Genomic DNA, 10,634 nt, shown 5'->3' on the forward strand with positions numbered 1-10,634 from the left:
CATGGAACCAATCTATGAACAAACACTATTTCTTTACTCATTAATTTCTGCTTTATTCAATTTGCCACACTGGTGTTGTGTCATGTATGATGTAATGCAACACGTTCTCAAGTTGTAATAAGCAGCACGCGGCATGCTGCATCAGCCCATTGTTTCTCCGCTTTATCGTTAGTGCTTTGCCAAACGTTGCAGACGCGCACGATCGGGACGCCTTGTTTTTCACCCTCAATTTGACACCCTCTCACACAGTTGTAAAAGCCGGACCTCATTGGGAACAATGGAAAGTGGAGCGACAGAGCTCCTGGGGCTGTTAAAGAGAGGAAGCCCCTTTATTTGAGGATGCTATAACTCAACAAAAGCCTGTGGCTGTCTACACACAGAGCAGGCTAAGGATGAATGGGCTGCTCTTAGACTACACACTTGTGCTAACAAAAGCGGTGGATCAGCAAAGGGCAAAGCCACTCATGTGTGGTCTCCATGGGCAAACTGTGACGAGTATATACATAAAATAGCTAAACAGTCCTATTAACACCTCAAGCCTGCATGTTCGGCCAAAAAAATCTCTGCTTTAACACCGTCTTGTTTCTTCAGCTGAGCTTTGATATGATCTTGGTGACCTTAAAAGCTGTTAATTTATATGACACGTGATAAGGTTTAATTACTCCTCTTAAAACAGCACCCAATTTCAAAAAGGTTTAATTTATGACCTCAAATTTTCAGAGAATCTAACACACGTGCACGCACCACGGCCCCTCACACTTGATGGGCTTTTCTCCTTAACTCTCCTCGAAGTTCAATAGTATATCCTTCCTCTGGAAATGGAACTATTTCCTGTCTTCCCAACTTCCCACCAGTTCAAACTGTCACCTGAATGAACACGGGCAACACTTTAAAATGAAGCGCTTTCGTGTATAAGGAGACGACGCGGTCCAGCAAAGAAGAAGTGGCTGACAACTCCCACACGTGGAAGCGTTTTCCTGAGCCTGGCTTCAAAAGGCAAACCGTGGAATCCAACAATACTCTGAAACAGTTAAGAGCTGCTCAGTCAGGATCCCACTAATGATTAACATTCCTGAAGAAACGCTCTGTTACAGTCTTTTTAGAGCGTTCTAATTAAACACATGCTCCAGTGCCACAGCACAGAGGGAACTTGCAACTGCAAGCAGGGATGCTTCTTTCCAACTTGGCTTAATTGGACACAATTTAAGTCATTAAGGTGGTAGTAAAACAGCAGAAAGAGCAAAGGAGAGGCCCAATGATCTCCCCTGTAAGGCTCCCTGTTGCTCTGATGTTGTTGACCCTTTCACCTTCTCATGTGACTCACATTAAAAAAGAGGGGTGGAAAAAATGTACAGCTGAAGTTAAATCCAGTCCAGAAAGACCCATACTGGCTTGTTAGTTAAGCATGTATAATGTAGTTGCAAAACTGAAGTAGACCATGAGGTTATACACATTTGGAGGTCCTGTATCTTATGAGGCAAAGTTGTACACGAGTATCTTTGCATGTGTTTGCCACATTGGGTTGATCATCGTGTTTCTACCTGATCTTGCTTGTTGACATAATCTATACCGGCTTTCTATACATACGCTGTCTTAAAGCATGAAAGATGCTCTTTTCCATAAAGATGATCACTCGACTATACGGATCTTTTTCAGTCTACAAGACAAGAAAATTGCATTTTTGAGGCAGAAAAGGAGGAGAGAGAAACAATGAGCATGAAACTTTTAAAGACTTCTTTCTAGCCATGTATCCAGGCCAGGCTTTCTGCTGTTACTGTATACTGGTCCCAAACCAATACTCTAATTTTTAAGAATCATAAAACCTTAATTATATCAACTCAATATGTGCTTTTTACATTTCTATTTTCCTCTTAATGTGAGTCAGGAATTGACTACTTCTTTATAGAAAGTTGATGTAATGTCTATGTCAAGTGTGAAGCGGTGTTGAGGATAGTTGCTGATATTTTGCTGGTGCATCATGACCCATTGAAAAAATTGCCATTGGTTGCTTTCCATTATAAAAAGACTCTCACTGATTAAATCCCTGAATTAAATCAATTCTTATTCTTTACACCCATTTTTGGTCTCCATGTCTTTAGGGTCAGGCTGACATCTGTGGTTTGAATTAGCTGTTAGAGTATTAGAGCAGGTACAACAAGGTAACAACAAATAAGTTGGAGCGTGTGAATGTTTCACTGTAAACATGGAGAGGTTCAATCTGAAGCCCTCTGGGAGCCTCGGTCAGTTTATCAGCTATACAGACCAGACATTAGTGGCTGGGATCAGCTTGTGTGTGTGTGTGTGTGTGTGTGTGTGTGTGTGTGTGTGTGTGTGTGTGTGTGTGTGTGTGTGTTGGCACAATGTGTGGAATGGAAAAAGGGACGCAACTGGCTGCATTATCACCCTCCACATTACAGATCCCAATCCTCCAGGGCAAAGCCCATTCCTAGAAACCTTGCATGTAATGTGTCTGTTACTGTCAGCATCAGCGTGTTATTTTTGGAGCTGCTAATACTGAGGTCACTAATGACACCAAACCATCTTCAGCGATGGAACACGTGAAGGAGTTTAATAATATCTGTTATGTTTCTTTTCCAGATCCAAAAATGTCCAACGAGCTCTCTGAAGTGTGCTTCTGTACAAACAGGTCACATACAAAGATGCGCACATCTGCTGAGCCCCTGCTTTCTGTTTTCTTTGGGAGCCCAGCCCCTAACAGGAAGACAGCGCGAGCACAGCAAACAAAAACCCGGCTCTTTGAACTGGCCTCTCACTAGGAGCTGCCATCGGGTTGTTGTGGCCAAATGAAATGAAATGTTTCTGCGTCAGCTCGGTGAAGCCACTGCGGGCCTCAGGCTACTCCTCTGCAATACATGTCCTCAGCTAGCCTTTGCCAATATTAACCCATTTGTATGTTACCCACATTTACTCACCTTTACTGTGATGCATTTTCTCAGTGTGAACAGATTACTGAAAATTATATGGGTAGCACATATTATGCATAAATCGAATTTTCGTAAATGACAGCTGTCGGATGGCGGTCAGACTCAAAATAAAGAGGATGATGAGTACATCAGGCAATTCTTGCTCTTACTCTTTAACAAATATAAAATAAATCTGGTTTTGGTTACAATGTCTGGATAAACAACTTGAAGTTTGATTTAACTTTGAATATGGCATTTTTTTTCTCCCTTAAAGCGACACAGCTTAACTATACTGGATCTTTTTCTTCATTTTAATACAATGTTTCAACTGAATTCAGTTCTTACTGAACAAAAATTAATCAGAGTATTAATATCAGCATTGTCTGCATGTTCTGCAGAGAAATTATGGGTCCTGGATTCTATATGCATGCTACCATGACACTAATTGCACATTGTTTCAATAGCACAATGCGAGGGATATGCCAGAAATAGCTTAGAGGATCCACCCTACAACACATAAGACCCAAAGCTTCCACTGCCATACAGCACAGGGCCCCCACCCAGAGGTCTTGCATCCAAGCCCAGACATGTTTGCTTGCTAGGGGAAGATTTATACACAATACTGGGCAGGTTTAATGTTGCACTTGATTGGCCTATACATTAGGTGACCTTTTGCCCTTGCAAGTATTGATTGCTGTGACACTTGTATCTTATGTTGTACCCAACCTCAAATCCACTTATATTTCAATCAAATATTGTATGGTGCATTGAATCTAGCATAGCAATGTAATTGGGTTTCTACCATATTCAAACCTTACATGTTTATTTGACAAAGAACTTTCAGTTGTTAAACATTTAGTATTGGCTTTGATTAGGAATTGGCTACCATGTATATCCCTAACCTTGACACCCTGAAGTATAGTGTTGCTTGAAACTACAGTAAATGGATGATCAGCTTTGAAGCCAAAAATATGTAAAACTTTAAGTGAAACAGGCCTAAAGCTGGAATGGGATAGTGCATTGACATACTGCTTTTTGTCCCTTTTAATCTTTGTATGATATATTGTAAGAAATGTTTTGAATGAGTTATTGTAGTCAACTTCAGCACTATGCAATTTGGGAATACATCTCTCTGCATACATTTATTTTCCAGCCTAATTACTGGTAGAGGAAAATATGGCAACTTTTATTAACTAAACCTTCTTAGAGGAATATTCTGGCAGACTGTCCCTACTGTAACCTTTCTGGGGGGAGGAATTCCCCGGAAATACCTTTGTTGTCAGCTGAAAAATCTGTTGCCCAGCCCTGCAGCGTCCATTTTTAAACCCTGCTGACCTTTTCCATATCATCCACGCTCACTGACTACACCCCTGTGACAATGCCAACAGGAGGAACAAGAGCCACAGGAAGGGGCTGAGTTGGGGGAGTGTGTTTTGCATATTTTCAGCCGGGGGTCCGGAAAGCTTTAACTGAATCCCCCGTTGTGTGCTGGGGAAGTGAGCTGGGCTTTTTAATGACAACTCTGCGTAATATGTTTTCTTTTGCTTCTAGTCCTGCGATGCTTTGATTGCTTGGATGGATCCCTATAGATGTGGAGGACAAAGAGAAATCACACCATTCTGCAAGCATTCCCGTCTGGCACAGATGAATTTCCAGAGCCACAAAAGTTGCTGACATTTGGTATCTTTACATCTGTTATTCCACATTCAGGCATGTTGATGATAATCAGCTTCTTAGCAATGCACCATGATTATCATGCAGTATACATCCAAAGCCGATCATCATGCCTATACATGGTGATGATAAAGAAACGTGTGTGTGTGTGTGTGGAGTATGACTTTCATCATCTTGGTGGTCTGATGGTTGGTCGCACAATTATGCTGTGTGGTTGCAAAAGATCTGCTGGGGCATTAAACTCCTGTCTGCGAGCCAAACCCGTTTTCCTCTAACATCATCCTGCAGCTCCCAATAAACAGAGTTGTGCCTGGAAGCGCTAAATCACTAACTACCTCTAATCACTTTAGAATAATGCTTAACATGTGGATCCAATGTGCGCCACCGCTTCGGGCACATTTCCCACTCTTATACATGATGCTGTTTGAAAATTACACAAGGGGAACTGTACCGTATAGCAAGCATAAAGTTATATTCTGTCCTACAGGAAGCAGGATCCACAATAGTTATCCCAAACACCACAATCACACTGTCACAGGGCCCTAAACTTGACCATCTGAGCCGCCGTCCAATTCAGCCAGGCCCAGTGACCACAGCTTCAGGGACCACCGGCGTTTAAACAAGCCGTATTTCTTCCAATCTCCTGCCAACCTACCACAAACAGTTTACAGTCAGTGGACTCTGCTCTCTGGAGTTTGTCTATGGCAACTCGACTCCAGTGCCACATCTCCCCATCCAGAGCCGTGAAAGACTGGCCTCCTCTGACAGATCCTCACAACACACGGCCCCTGTCCTGCTCTGCTTTTAGCCCCGCTGCGGTGAGCTGGACCACGTCTGGGGGATAAAAGGCTGCCAGAGTGTTTGGCTTGCAGGCAATTTACGCGGACGCAAAGGTGATTCATTCTAGCTTCGCACAAACAGGCCTCTGTGTAAATTTCACTAGTGCTGGGCTTTTAAATCAACATTTGGAAACATATACATATGGGCACCGGGACTTAAATTCTGCCCCTTCACACTTAGCTCTGCAGACTCTAGCGCTCTCCAACACCTACTTACAATCTCTCTCTCTCTCTCCTAAAAACCATCACATTTTCTTAGCAATGCATTGTAGTACTAAAATAAACCATCAACATAATCTACTATTATAAAGCAAGTGCTCATAAACATCAAGCTTGCTGTGAAGGATCAAATCTGTTCCCATTCCTGAGTCCAAAAATGATGATGAGGCCAGCTACACCCCCCCACCCCTTATGTTCACACACAATCCTGCACAAAGCACTTTAAAAGTCTTCTGATTCTATTAATGGCACCTTTGAAGCACCTCGAGGCTTTGCAAATGAGACGTGAACAAGCATGGTGTGGCATGTGGTGCTGGTCCAAAAGCACCACTTTGTAAATCCTTTAGTCTATAAATAAACCTAATATTCTGAGAGACTTCTTACCTTTAGCAGATCATTCAAAGTATAAGCTCACATGCCCCCTTTTCATTCTCAATCAAGTAAACACTGATGCCTGCAGTACGGTAAAGTAAGAGATTTTAGTGGCTATGCAGCATTATTTGACACATTAAGTACCATGTGCAGTGAAATACGATGTAAATCATTAATTTGAAAGTATGAAAATATGTATTAGCTACTGGATCCTGAATTTCTTTAAACATGGGCTGTGGTGACATTGATATGTCTTTGTTATGTGCTGAGCACTAAAGTGCTAATAAACTTTTATTTATATGAAAATTCAAAAGATTGTTTGCCTTATTTGGTTAACTCTTGACTCCAAGGCAGTGAAGCCGTCAACCTGCAATCTGGCCACTAGGTGACACCACCACCTTAATTCTCTGTGCTGTCGTTTCTATTCCTGCTCATATCTGTTCTCTCTCAAACTACTTCTTTGTTTGATGTTTTTCTGGACTGGCGAGCGAAAAAAAATATTTAAAGTGCGGTAATAATGGCTGGGTGGGGTTATATCTGAAAACAGTTTCTGGTACAATTATAGCAGGAAATGACCTTGGAAATCATACTGTGATGATACTGTCCAGAGTCTGGAGTAAACATACCTGCTTTGTGTTGTCAAAGTGCTCCATTCTTTTAAATCCAGTCTTACTTAAATTGCCATGCAACGTCTCAAATCACGTCCACAAACTAACAATTTAGTGTCCAAATAAAGACCACACCACTCTCTTCCACCTAGCTCTTCATGCCTAACTGCCCCGAGCTCAGCAGTGCTTTGTCTTCATCCGCTGTGCTCTCAGTGACAGATTTCAGGTTTGAGTCTTGCTTTTACACTTAGTCGAAAGTGGGTCTCCTCAAAAAGACACGCTCAGGGTTTAATGGCTTCCCCCCCGTCCATTGAGGACAAATTATTATTTCAGGCAGCCTTGGTTAAATATAAACAGTATGTGCTCTCCTGTGTCTCGTAGGTTTAGCTCTTTGTATCACAGCTGAGGATGGAAATATGTGAAACTTGAGGGTGTGTCATTCTTCCCCAAAGGAAGGGCTTTATGGCATGTTTAGCTCTGTGAGAGGTCCATTAGGAGTGATGAATTCACTCAAGAAGGTTGGAGTCCTTTCCCCCTTTTTTAAGTTCAAGCTTTTTTTAATAGATATTTTAGGCTCTGTTTTAAACCCACACAGAGCAAAACAAAGTATATCAGATCAAAACAAGCTATCAAGAATAAGTTTCCAGATGTTTTCATGTAGCTATTTAAATACAGTTAAAATACCCTAAATGTTGACGTTCTCACCTCATACATCATGGTAAAGAAGAGGGGGGAAAGAGTTTTTTAAAAAAAGTGGGACTAACTTCTCATGTGTGACTAAGTTCTGGTTCACTCAACAACATTCTTGACAGCTATGCAAAGCCTGTGGCGGCGGATAGGCAGCGGTCACGGTGCGCCGACCAGTTGTCACCGAAGTGACAGGCGACAGCTGAATCTATACATCTGGAGGCCCCAGGGACGCCACGTCCGAGTGTCTCTGGTCAAGTTTTTTCAGCGTCAGAGAAACGAGGTTACTGTGACTGTACGCGCAGGGAAAGTGAAACGTGTCTCTTTGGAGATGTCGCTGCGTAAAAGCCCCCAAAACTGCGCAGGGAAATTAAAACCAGTTTGCTGACTTTATGTGGATGACACTAGTGGCGTATGGTCTCTGCAGAGTATGTGCATGTTTCACAAATGCTTTAAAGTTGTTGGGGTTTTTGTTTGTTTGTTTTAAATTAAAGTATCGTCAGCTTTTCCACCGATGCATTTAGAGTAATTAGCGTAAAACTGCCAAAAATAACACAGCCATCATAAAAAAAAACAACAAGCAGAGTGGGTGGGATTGTTTACAAACTAGGTAGACCCGAGTTAAACGCTCTAAATGACTTAGTCTGCTCACCTCCAAAATTGCTCAGTCGCAGTGAACCAAGTATCCAGAACCAATATTCCCGAAGTTAGAAAAGCTGCGTCTCATTGGTATTAGATGCACAGTCCAGAGAGGATGTCCCGGAAAGCTGAACCGAGAGCTGCGCAGAGCGATAAGCTTAAACCCCAGATACTGAATGCATTGGAGAGGAGCGCTGAGAGAGCTTGGTCTTGACTTCTCTGTCACCACATCCCAGTCGTTTCAGCGGCGCGCGGTGCGCTGTGGTGTTCCTCTCAGCGGTCACAGTAAAATGACATTAGCGTTGCTTGCTGCTTATTGGCTTAAACGAGCAGCCCCCACCATTCCAGCAGAGACGCGCTAGTCCCTCCAGCATGGTGGACAAATGCTCCTGGGAGTTTAACTCTTACCTTAACTCTTAGTTTAGGGGGTGAAACCTACTGAATAAGATTTGTCGACTTTACCTAAAGTTTACTTTGGTCTTTATTTTAACTAATCAAGAAAGCTCACCTTTAAATTTCTCTACTTCTGTGCTGCACATGATTAAGTAAGTCAACTCAAAAGTAAAAGCTTTAAGTTGGTGTAGATACAAACTCGTTTGTCCTTCTCGCCACATAGACTTATGGAAGGTAAGCCTATCAGCCTAATAACCCCAAAAAGCTGTTGCTTAGCCATCCACCCATGCACAGGTGCTTGGACACGCATGAAACAACAGTAAATAATTCAGGCTTGTGCTGCTCAAAGTATGCAAAAAGGTTGATCACTGTAATAATAATTTTAAGTATACTTATGTTTCACACATGTTAATGCATGAACTATGACATGGTTTTAACTGATGAGTCCTAAAAAAGATTTGAGTTTTCTGTCCAAATTCTGCCAAATCTGGATTGTGTGTCATATTGGAATCTTAAAAACAGAATCTTAAAAGTGCTCATATTTTAGAGAGGCTTTGGAAACATGAAACACAAATGCAACAGCTTGTATCAATTTAATTCCATGCCCTATCACCTTTATGGCTCATGCTCTTATTCAAATTGACACTATATATTTGGCTAACCAGGGTTATGGCCCAGTGACCAGCACATAGCTCTGACAGTCTGACAGCATCTAAAGTAAGAACAGGTTTAGGGAGCTCAAAGCGCGTCAACCTTTCTTCTCACAACACAGTGAGCTCAAGTGGATCACACTGATGTCACCCTTTTCCACAGTCGCTTGTCTGTCCATCAGAGCTGCACGTGTTTTCATATTATAGATTGAAGCTTATCTAAATGAGGTATCACATGATCTCACTCTAGCCAATTAGTCCCTATACAAAAGAAACCTTAAAATACTTTTCTTTCTTATCTTTATTTGTGATGTGTCTCATTTTAGCATCAGAGCTCATTTTAAGAGTTTTAGATGTATTTAGAGATATTTGATCTATTTCTGGTCTATATTTTCCTCCCTCATTTAAAACTAATTTGAAAATAGGACATAATAGGCCAAAAAGCGAAGGAAAAAATAGCAAGAAAGCACAAGTTACAGCACAACACGTGAGAGGAAGACAGCGTGCATGTTTCCACTGTTAGCCCGGCACCAGAGCCGATCGATAGAATTTCAGCCAACTAATTGTTTTTGAAGTGCCTTTTTGCCTGAGTTCAAAAATGTTGGACTGGCTAGACCTGAATGTTCAGGCCTGTTTTAGTCACATATCTCTTTGCATTTAGAGGATAATGAGATATTTATGGTGGTGTTGTAAAAAAAAAAAAAATTAAAACAAAACACTTTAGGGAGCATTACTTTATTAAGTGGATCATAAAGATGCCTGTCATACTTTCCAGGTACTATCTCAGATGATGTGACATTTGACTTTTTCGTAATGTAAAACCTTTTTTGGGTGATGGGGGAGCAGTTCATGTGTCGATAGGATGGCTAAACCCTTCAGCAAGTTTAGGAACTAAAGAAACTGAAGCCCTCAGATAGGAGCTCACAGTGTCACAGTTTCTTTCATACTGTTCATGCTGTTAATATGCAGCCACTTATATTTTGTTTTTCTTTACTTTCAATTCTGTGGACAAATAATAGCTGAACATGTCGCAAAGTCAAGCCACAGATCCAGCTCTATATGCTTGCAGGAATTCTGTGTTTGGCTGCAGTGAATCCCACTTGCATGCATAGTTTTTTTGAGGGGTAAATGCATTTGGATGAGCAGTAAACAGTGGCATACTTTCAAGAGCATAAAACTAGATTTATTTGATTTTTGGTCTGAAATTACAGTAATTAAGTTTCTGAAAAAGTACAAGTTTTTATTTAGAGCGACCACAAGTCAACAGCATTATAGTTGTTGTGCGGTTGCAAGAATGGCTGAGGAGAGGATTTGCTGTAGTGTAAGCACGGTCTTAATCAAGTGGCTCACGTTTTCATGTTTTGTCTATTTTATGCAAAATTATTTTGCAGAGATACATGAGAATAAGAGACAGAGAAGGAAACTGTGTGCCCCATAAACATATCGCATGCAGATATTCCCCTCAACTTCAATTTGAGATATCTTTTAATCACTTGTTCCTGGTACATTATTCAAACATATGGAGAGAAAAAAAAATCACAATAAGATGCATTCAAACACCTTGGAAGGGGAATTCTCTTTTTTTTGCAAAGAGATCTAGTTTCCTTGAGTTTACACAGGAAATATGCA

General features: G+C 41.3%; 1 protein-coding gene across 2 annotated transcripts in view; it reads right to left on the bottom strand.

The window, feature by feature from the left end:
- prickle1a (prickle homolog 1a) overlaps nt 1-8,267 on the bottom strand; it is a 24,073-nt gene extending 15,806 nt beyond the window's left edge. The window contains exon 1 of one of the 2 annotated variants that reach the window (XM_084933894.1): nt 7,976-8,267. The gene's annotated coding sequence lies outside the window, so the exon portion shown is untranslated. The remainder of the gene's footprint in view (nt 1-7,975) is intronic. The other variant, XM_084933892.1, reaches the window with a different exon arrangement.
- Between the last annotated feature and the right edge of the window lie 2,367 nt (nt 8,268-10,634).

This window comes from Perissodus microlepis, chromosome 7, assembly GCF_051167445.1.
Source record: "Perissodus microlepis isolate ML-2025 ecotype Zambia chromosome 7, ASM5116744v1, whole genome shotgun sequence".
NCBI lineage: Eukaryota > Metazoa > Chordata > Actinopteri > Cichliformes > Cichlidae > Perissodus > Perissodus microlepis.